This window comes from Macrobrachium nipponense, chromosome 48 (genome assembly GCF_015104395.2).
Source record: "Macrobrachium nipponense isolate FS-2020 chromosome 48, ASM1510439v2, whole genome shotgun sequence".
Taxonomy (NCBI): Eukaryota; Metazoa; Arthropoda; class Malacostraca; order Decapoda; family Palaemonidae; genus Macrobrachium; species Macrobrachium nipponense.
In genome coordinates, this window is record NC_087223.1 from 23122851 (window position 1) to 23132895 (window position 10045).

Here is a 10045-nt window from a genome sequence, read left to right on the forward strand (position 1 = left end):
TGGGCAAGGTGATGCGTGTTCATGTGTTCGATTTACTTTTCCAGGTCTATATTCATGATTCCTCTATGGTACCAAATTACCCCCTCCTCTTCTTTGGTAAAAAGCTGAATTACAACTCCCAGGATTCACTCATAGATGTGGATGGGTTTGTCCGTGTAAGAGCCTCTGAGCACGTTGCACACCTTGTGAAGGTAAGTGACAGAAGATGCAGTTAACCAAATTTGGGGGAACCAATTCAGAAATATTTAAGAATATCTTTTTTGTTTCATCAAGTTAGCCAGCCCTTTTTTTTTATGAATTGATAGTCATCTGGTTATTATTTTATGTGAATGAACAAAGAATAAACATGTTCTCAGTTTTGGAGAACTTACTCCTCAAATATCAGCCCTCCTCTACTTATTAACGTTCTACTTACGAACTTTCAGAGATACAAACAAGCGTGATCGTAAATTAAAACTGTACTTCACTGTTTGTTCATGAAACTTACCTACAGATATATATATAGCTGTATTTTCTGAAGTCCGACAGAATTTAAAAATTCGCGGCACACGCAGTGGGCGGGGTGAGGTGGGGGGGGGGGGTAGTACCCATTCCCGCCGTGGGAGGTGGATATCAGGAACTATTCCCATTTTTGTCTATTCATATTTTTTCTGTCGCCGGTCGGTAAACAACTGTTTACAGACCTCCGCCTAGGATTTTGAAAACTTCATTAGCCGCTTAAGTATCCTAATTATTCTTTTCAATTATCTTGGATTTGTGGCTAGGCATACGCTATCGTAAATTTTTTCATTGCATTTGATGTCTGAAGCTAGTTAGCCTAGTTTCAGACTTTGTTGTCTGCATGGTAAGGTGAGGCTACCGGAACTTTCGGTAGACACTCACTTAGTAGATATGACGTTTACATGTTTTCTTTGCATAAGTTCAATGTAATTAGTGTAATGTGTGACTGATTACGGAAGAAGGAGGTTTCATGTACGCATTTTAGAGCGTGTTAGAATCAGGAGTTTTCCTCCACAGTAAACAGAAGTTAGAAATAATGAACCTTCTAACCTCCTGTAGTTTTTATTTGCCTAACCCTGTGGTATGGCTTACGGGCCTAGAAGAAGTGTCTGCTAGAGGATTACATCAAGTAATCTTAGACTAAAGTGCTCGCTCTCCAATCAGTGTTGTGAAAGTGTAGTGCCCCTTGTGTTGTGGAGGGGGCGTCAGATCGGCCCCATAATGCCTCTAGGCCTGGATCTATCGGACTCCCAGGACTCAGGAGAGGGCATGTCGAAAGCCGCAAGAGGGTTACGGGGGCTCCCCACCGATCTGGCGTCCCTTGCGGCAGAACCTGTTGACGCTTCCCAGGCTGCTAAAGATCGTGCACGTGCACGAATCTTGAAGGATTGCTTCTCGTCCTCGAGGCGTCCTCCCCGCGCAAGGGTTGGAGCTCTCGGAAGGACTCGCGCCCTCTAAGAAGCTTTAGCGAAGAGGACGCTTCACGTCCTCTCTCTCGTTAGGAGGGAACGTCAGATCGGCCCCATAACGCCTCTATGGCCTAGACCTCTGTCGGACTCCCAGGAAACCAGGGAGAGGGCATGTCAAAAGCCGAAGGAGGGTTACGGGTTTTTCATGCTGATCTGGCTTCCTTTCGGCAGGTCCTGTTGTCGCTTCCCAGGCTGCCGAAGATCGAGCACGTGCACGAATCTTGAAGGATTGCTTCTCGGCCTCCGAGGCGTCCTCCCACACAGGGGTTGGAGTTCTCGGAAGGACTCGCGCCCCCTAAAGAAGCTTTAGAGAAGAGGACGCTTCACGTCCTCTCTCTCGTCACGAGAGGATGAAAGAGTAAAGAGACCACATTTTCCCTTTAGAAGAATGCACTGGCTCTTTTCCTAAGGGACATTTAAGGAGGCCTCTTGAAAACATCTTTCCAGAAGAGTTGATTTGAGCCTCCTGGCGAGTGAACGCTTTCATGTATACATCATTTATACATTATTAAGGAGGCTCATTCATCTTGCCAGAAGAGTGATTTGAGCCTCCTGCGAGTGAACGCTCATGAAGTTAGAGCTGTTTCAACCTCGCTAGCATTCCAAAAGAATTTGGTAATCAAGGACATTCTTGATTCCACCTTTTGGAGGAGCAACTCCGTATTCGTCTCCTCTCCTCATGCGCTCCGTATACTTTTATGTAACGTTCGCTTTACTTCGAAAAGCAAGCTGATAAGTTTGACGGCCCGGCAAGCTGCTTTGCACACGTCAAACAACTTATGTCTCTGGTCTGCATAAGAAGGGCAATTTAGACGTGAGGAAGCTTTGGAGGTGCTCGACGTCCTATAAGTAGAGACATTCTCCAGGACGCTCGGCAAGCACCTTGCGGAAGACGAAAGCCATACGTCTTCCTTTAGTGTTCACACTCTTCAGGAGCAGCGTGCGGCTCTCCATGAGACTCGCATGAGGACGTCCCTTAAAAATATTCAACGTCATACGCAAAACGCGGTCGTCATAACATTGAGATGTTGGCAAGGTCGCTCGCCAGGACGCCTCTTGGCGGGCCGGCCTTGCATGCATCAAGGCGCTCAACGAGTTCCTCTCTGGAACGTCGTTCAGAAGACTTGGTGTTCTCTGCTCAGACACGCTCGTAGCTAAGCAGGACGTTTTTTGAGGACGCTCAGCAGGACGCTTTCCAGGACGCTAAGCAGGACGCTTTTGAGGACGCTCGGCAGGACGCTTTTGGAGGACACTTTCCAGGACGCTTTTGAGGACGCTCAGCAGGACGCTTATGAGGACGCTTTTGTGGACATTCGCCAGGACGCTTCGGTGGAAGCTCGGCAGGACGCTTTGCGAGAGAAAAGACTTGTTGAAGGCGTCTTATTTGCTGTTGAGGACATTTCTTTACAGAAATTTTTAAAAAGGATTCGGAGTTAGCGGAGAGACATACCCGAATTTTTTCTTCGATCCCTCTTTCCTCTTCATCGATTCTTTGAGAATCGGGAAGATTATATACTCGGATTCCTGGGTGACTTTCGGCCATGTTAAAGGGTTTTTCCCCTATTAGCAAAGTGCTAATAGTTTTGTCAAGTTCAAGGGACGTTTTCCCCATTGTCATTTAAGTGGGGGGGACCCCTCATAAATGGGGTAGTTCTCATTGTCTAGATTTTAACGTTTTTATCGTTTAAGCGGATAAACTCATTAACAATTTCGGAAGAGCTCTCATTCATTTTCAGAGGCTCATCCGGGGAGTAAGAAAAAGACTTGTAGACTAGATCCAGGAAGTCTTAGTCCAATATCATAAGAACATTGAACGGTCCTTTTCGTCCTCGGTTCTCTGATGATCTATTCGAATATTACTCCCTTTTCTGGCAAAGAGTCAAGGAGTTCTTTAAAAAGTCTCATTCATTAGAACGTGGACAGTCGGTTTCCCTTTCTTTCTCTCTTCCTCGTCGAGGAAAGATGTAGTAGAGAATTTGATGTTCAAATTACCACAATACTTATGTAGTTTATCTTTGCGTCATTTTGCTAACGCATGGGTCAAGTCATTTACGCATATCGTATTTACCTCCGCGGATAGAAGCCGAAAAGAAAAACGTTGTTCTAATGTATTTATTTGGCACTCCCTTCCACCTTCCAAGAGTTTCGGAGTAGGAACAACTTTCAGGTATTGTTACGACAACACCAACTCAGCTTCTGTATTTTCAGAATTCTGTTTCGTTTAAATACGCCTGCTTGAGAGTTTCCTTTGCTCGATAATACATACCTATTCCTTCGTAAAGGGAGTAGCTGGCAACTCAGGCAGTTAGTATTCTGTTCACCATTGAAGCTTTCCTTCGAGGAAGACTTCTCCTTCACTCTCTTTGATAGAGATCGAAGGTGGTCGATCTCCAATCCTTATTTTGTTTTCTTGAAGGAAAGAATTTAGGATGGAGATCGTTGTTCAGAATCCTATAAATATACTACGTATATTAACCTCGCGACATGATTCTACTAAGCAGTTGAATTGTCCGAGGGGTAGGCGCATATCCTAGTTTTCTACGGATTGCGACTTAGACAGAGAAGTATTTCTAATTCGAACCTGCAACCGGGTTCGGGGGCCTGCCAACCTCCCAGGTGAGTTTGTTTCAATTTTATATACTTATGGTTTTGTCAGACGAACACCATTTCAACTTTTATATTTACCGAAATTCGTTTCGCCTAAATATAATTGCTCGAGCATATCTTTTATGCTCGTGGTTCTAGCCGAACGCATTCCTTTGTGGAATATGGATTACCTGGCAACTCAGGATGACGAGTCAGCGGGAGCCTCAGGCTCTGCTACTGCGTATTGAAATGCCTGTGCCTGATAGCCGCTCAGTATCAGCTGGGCCTCCGAGATGTACGGTGTTTATGTCTCTCTCTCTCCCCTGCTTTGATTGACTACCGAACCGTATCTCTGCCCAACAATCTTGGACTTAGGTCTTCTGACTTAAAGGGGATTCTCGCAATTATGAAGGACCATCTACTGCTGTGACGATAGATTCCATCGCCTTCGATATTGCGAGAATTTTCAACAGAGATATCTCTTAGACTTATTCATTTTACTGTTTACCGCACGGTAACAGAAGTCTGTACAAGTCTCCCGCTGCATCGCACTGATAATGCGAATGATTTTGCAGACATCTGAGTTTGTCTTTAAAATATCTCATATCGTAGGTGTACAATTGTTCATTGTTCATCCCGAATTAACAGATATGTCATAAAGACATCGCCTACTCTCCGACCTGACAGCTCTACTTCCAAATGTTCAGCCCATGAGAAGCAGTCCTTCAGGCGGCTTTACCCCTGTGTTTCATTACTGAAGAACGCCCCGCTTTCATTGCAACTACGGACTTCTCACCGGACAGCAATGAAATAGCGGTTAGCGTTTTCAGTCATTTGTAAGCACAGGTTCAGAATCTTGAGAATCCTTCTCTCGATTCGTCTGTGAAGACGTAGGTTGCATTCAATATCTACCTTCGTCTTCAAACGGTACATAGCGATAAGATCTTCAAGAGATGGCAGTCTCTTGGCCAAGGCAAAGCAGTGCTGCCTATTTTCAGTGTTCAATCGGAGGAGGCCGTTTCTGGAGTAAGTGAAGGGAAATGAATATTCCTCCAACTCGACCTCTGTGAATTTCCTTATGGTTGCTATCTTTCTGTCTGAAGTATGAGATAAGCTAGAAGTCCTAAACTATTGAGAATATGCAAATATGTTGTTGACGGCCTCTAGGCTCAGAGATTCGGTTTTGTCAAACAACAAAGCTTCACGATCTTTGAGGTCTGTGGAGATCTTGAAATTCTCTGGATCAAAGGTTCCGGCATGGAACTTAGACGTAGTGCTGAGTTTCTGATGCCAAAAGCATTTCGAACCTATCCTTTCTGCGAACTTAATACACGTGACCAGAAAGTCCAATATTCTAACCGCTCTAGCCACAGCAAAGAGGGTTAGTGAGGTTTTAGCATCTTCAGAGGTTTGGGCTTTAAAGGACATAATGCGGTCTGTCCTCTAAGCCTTCCGTTCTTGATAAGAACGAAAAACCTGTCTAACCCTGACCCGAAGGCTTGGAGACCAAGGGTATGGCACAAATTATTGGGCAAGGGCATTATAGTCCTGTGCCTGTAGGGTCTCTCAAGTTTTATCTTGATAAAACTATAGAAAGTCAAGGTCAACGGACAATCTGCGGTGCTCCGTAAAAAAGACCAGACTGGTTCATGTCCAAGAACACCCTGGCATTATAGCCAAGGAGTTTCTTTTAAGAGGTCCTCATTCATTATGTTGGCATAAAGATTTGAGATTTTTTCTTAATATGAATGCTCAAGAAGTGAGGGCGCGGCCTCGGAAGCATTTCAGAACATGACACTCAGTAACATCCTGAGTGCCACGCTTTAGCGAAGCAACTCTGTGTTCGCTTCACACTCCCGACAATCTGCGGTGTTCCGTAAAAGACCAGACTGGTTCATGTCCAAGAAAACCCTGGCATTATAGCCAAGGAGTTCTTTTAAGAGGTCTCATTCATTATGTTTGCATAAGATTTGAGATTTTTTCTTAATATGAATGCTCAAGAGGTGAGGGCGCGGCCTCGGAAGCATTTCAACAGAGCATGACACTCAGTAACATCCTGAGTGCCACGCTTTAGCGAAGCAACTCTGTGTTCGCTTCACACTCCCGACGGGATGTGAAGACGACATTTGGAGATCTGTAAGTCGCTAGGACCATACATTTCCGTAGATATATTATTGGGGCAGGAAGCAACACGAATCCTATCCTATAGAAAAGGGATAGTGTGCTTTTAACTTTGAAGGGTTGGTCGCTTGAGGAGCGTTCCTTTTTCATTAGCCTAGAAGTTATGGAAACTAACTTTTGATAGGTTAGGTCAGGTGGTGGGTTTTAGCTTCGGTGCCCTCAGAAGTATGGTCATATGGTCTAGTCACATTGTGGTCACGCCCCGTTGACGGATCATCTAGAGCGCACCACAGCATACAGGTCTCTACCTCGCTGGCAACTCTAGTAACGCAGAAGCAGACGTTTGGTGACAGTAATCACGAAGTCGGCTATGCTAACAGGTGAGGAACCAAGATGTATATCATCTACTTAATTTAGTTTCCCAAAAAAATCCATATTCTGTCTCTTCCCACCATCCGAAGGTGGGATTCAGCTATATATATATCTGTCAGGTAAGTTCATGAACAAATGTTATTGTTATAATACAATTAAGTTTGTTCATACTTACCTGGCAGATATATATAATTAAAGTGCCCACCCACCTCCCTCAGGAGACAGTGGCACTGATAAAATATGAATAGAAAATGGGAATAGTTCCTGATATCGCCTCCCAGGCGGCGGGAATGGGTACTACCACCTGGCCGCCACTGCGTGTGCCGCGAATTTTTAAATTCTGTCGGACTTCAGAAAAATACAGCTATATATATCTGCCAGGTAAGTATGAACAAACTTAATTGTATTATAACAATAACATTATTATTATCATAATTTGCTTAATGTATGTGATGTATTTAGGTTTAATATATTATTCTATTAATAAAATACTTTATGAAATACAGTACAGTACTAGTAGTATTGTGTTTCAGTACGAAAAACAAAAATAATACTGTATGTATTGAACTGTAGCTTTGTGGTTTGAATGTTGGGGCCTCTATTTCAGTAGTTGGTGGGTTGAATCCCCAAGGAAGGGTATTGCTAGCATCTACTTTCAGGGTGCTACTGCATGTTTATAATGTGTACACTACCTCAGGCCTGTTTAGGGAGGAGGATAAATGTGTCCACTCACTGCAGGTGGCGTTGGTGGAAATTGTACTTAGGTTGTCAGTGCTTCTTGCTGTGAATACCGTTCAGCGCCTCAGTGGCGTGATCGATATGATCTTGGCCTGCCACCTCGGTGGCTGCGAGTTTGATTCCCGGACATTCCATGAGGAGTGAGGAGATGTGTATTTTTTTTTTTGGTGATAGAAGTTCACTCTCGACGTGGTTCGGAAGTCACGTAAACAGCCGTGGTCCCGTTGCTGAATAACCACTGGTTCCATGCAGTGTAAAAAACACCATACAAACAGATAAACGAACCGTTCATATGCAGTGATGCATAGGGATTATTTCCATTTGTGATCTCTGCAGTTGTGTGGTGTAAATGTGTCTGGTGCTTCAGTGGTCGACATTTCAAATTCCCAAGGAATGAGGTTACATATTTGTTAGCGTGAATGATGACCATTTTCTAATGGGAAAATGTTTATGGCAATATTTTGACAAACAGCGCCATCACTGTGAGAGCTGAAGTATTTTAATAGTACTCTGGTCTGGTTAAAGTACTTAATGGTACTTAATGGTAATATCAAGGCCATATCATGAGTATCAGAAGACAGTCTGGAAGTTAGGGAGCAAAAGGTTGAGAAAGAAAATTTCTTTGGACTATAAAGGTCTACTCGTACAACACCTCACAAAAACAGTGGGGACGACTAAGCATGATTTCTGCACATTTTTGTGAACACAACAGCCACCTGTGGCTTCCAATGACTTGCTTGTATGATGCAAATAGGAATTCCCAAGAAGTTCGTACGGTAAATTTCGCTGTGTTCCAAGTATCATGCCATACTTTCTGTGGCTGTTATGAATCTTGATTCGGGAAACAGTTGTTGCTTTTGGTCCTGTTGAATATGTTTTGGGCAGCATACTGAAGATTTCATGATGGCTTCTTTTGCAGTATCTCATGTGTTTTTACAGAGCTTGTATAGTAGTAGTAGTAACTGGGAAAAATGAGTATTGAGGCAAGTGTTACCTATTTCATTTGCGCCCTCAGTAAAGTACGAGATCCTCCTTCAAGATACGCTCACGGGATCAGAGTTGGTAGATTAAGGGAGAGCAGCCCAGGATGAAATTTGAACTAAAGACAAAGGTTGTGAAGTAAGGAGGACCAATTCTCCAGCAAAAAAGCATAGATAGTAGAAGCGGCTGGAGAAGGTTACTGGAGAGAATGAAAATGTAGGTGATTGGGTGGATCCATGGGGAAACCCACTACTTTATTTGGGAGAGATTAAAAGTGAGAACTAAGTTTATAGAAGAAAGTATTAAGTCCTAAGCAAAAAGTTAGAGTAACCGACATATGCTAGTTTACCAAATGCCTTGGTGATGTCAAACATGCGATCTTCCTTGAGGTAAAGTTCTTGGGTATTGGTAAGAACTATTTTTAGGCATACTTTACTTATTGGTAAGGGAGGAACTGACGGAGTCTTTCAACAGAGTTTGCGAGATGAGTTAGACCGCCTTCTCGAGTACAAGATCAGTCACCCTGAATGACCAAGTGGAACCGTCATCCAAGGAAGGAGCGCTTCTACACACGATTGTCGACCTAACTATCGAGTGAAAAAATAACGGGAAATTACGAAGAGGATGAGTATCAAGATGAATATGACGATTATTGATTTGATTATTAGTCTAGTGTTCACAATGTTCTGTGACAAATAACATTTCATTTTTCTCTTCTCACGACTTACTATCGTTTCTGGAATCTCTGAACTTTTATAGACTGGCAGATTATCTACAGAACTTTTCTTAGTTTCTTATGATTTTTACTGTATGAAGAATAAAACCGTACATGTAAAAAGGACTGTTAATATTCCTTTACAGATGTACTCTTAGATTTTTAACATGTTGAATTTTCATCTGAAAAAATTGCCTCTGCAAAATGAAACCTCTGTATGGAGGCCTGATCTTTATACCAAACGATTGTATTGTCTATAGCACTATCACATGAATGTCTTTGAAACAGACATTGAATTGTCATATTAAAAAGTTCCAAGTGTGGTTGTCTTTACTTATTATCTAGATTTTCATATAGTACAGTGGACCCCCCGTATTCGCGTTCTCCGGATTCGCGGACTCACCATTCGCGGATTTCTCTCGGGAACGTTTCCCTGCATTATTCGCGGAAAATTCGTGCATTCGCGGTATTTTTCTATGAGAAATATCCACAAATTCCTGGTTTTTGTTATCAATCATCATAAAATGCACTTTTGTTATAAAACTATCAAAAAAACAGTATGAAAATTTTTGTTTTTAGTGGTTTTTTCTTAAGTTTTAACTAACAAAATAGGCTGTTTTTTAGCGTTTTTATAGGGGTTCCAAACATTCACGGATTCTAACTATTTGCAGGGGGTTTCTGGTACGCATCCTCCGCGATACGGGGACCACTGTATAAGCTAAATTGTAATTAAATTTTCAATGTTTTGTTTGAGATAAAAGAAGGTAAAATAAAATTCCAGATAACTGAGGTCTTTAGCTCAAGGAAACAGCAGATGTTTAATGCGAGGTCTGTTGTCTGCAGAGGGTGAAAATAAATGTACTCCCATTGCAACTATGCAAAGGTTATTCTCCCAACAGCTACATCATAAATCTAAAACCAGACTACAGTTCTCAAGGTGGGATGACTGCAAGACAACTACTACCACTACTACTGAGGTTTGCATGGAAATTTGATATCCTGTTGGCCAATGTTTGCCAGGAAGGCATTTGACTTTGCATCTGGTGCTTGGTGCTTGCTAAAG

The 10045-nt window shown here is 42.7% G+C and overlaps 1 pseudogene; it reads left to right on the plus strand.

Moving 5' to 3' along the window:
* The window catches only part of LOC135205126 (ATP-dependent DNA/RNA helicase DHX36-like), a 93826-nt pseudogene extending 84868 nt beyond the window's left edge, over positions 1-8958 (plus strand).
* The last annotated feature ends 1087 nt before the right edge of the window (positions 8959-10045 follow it).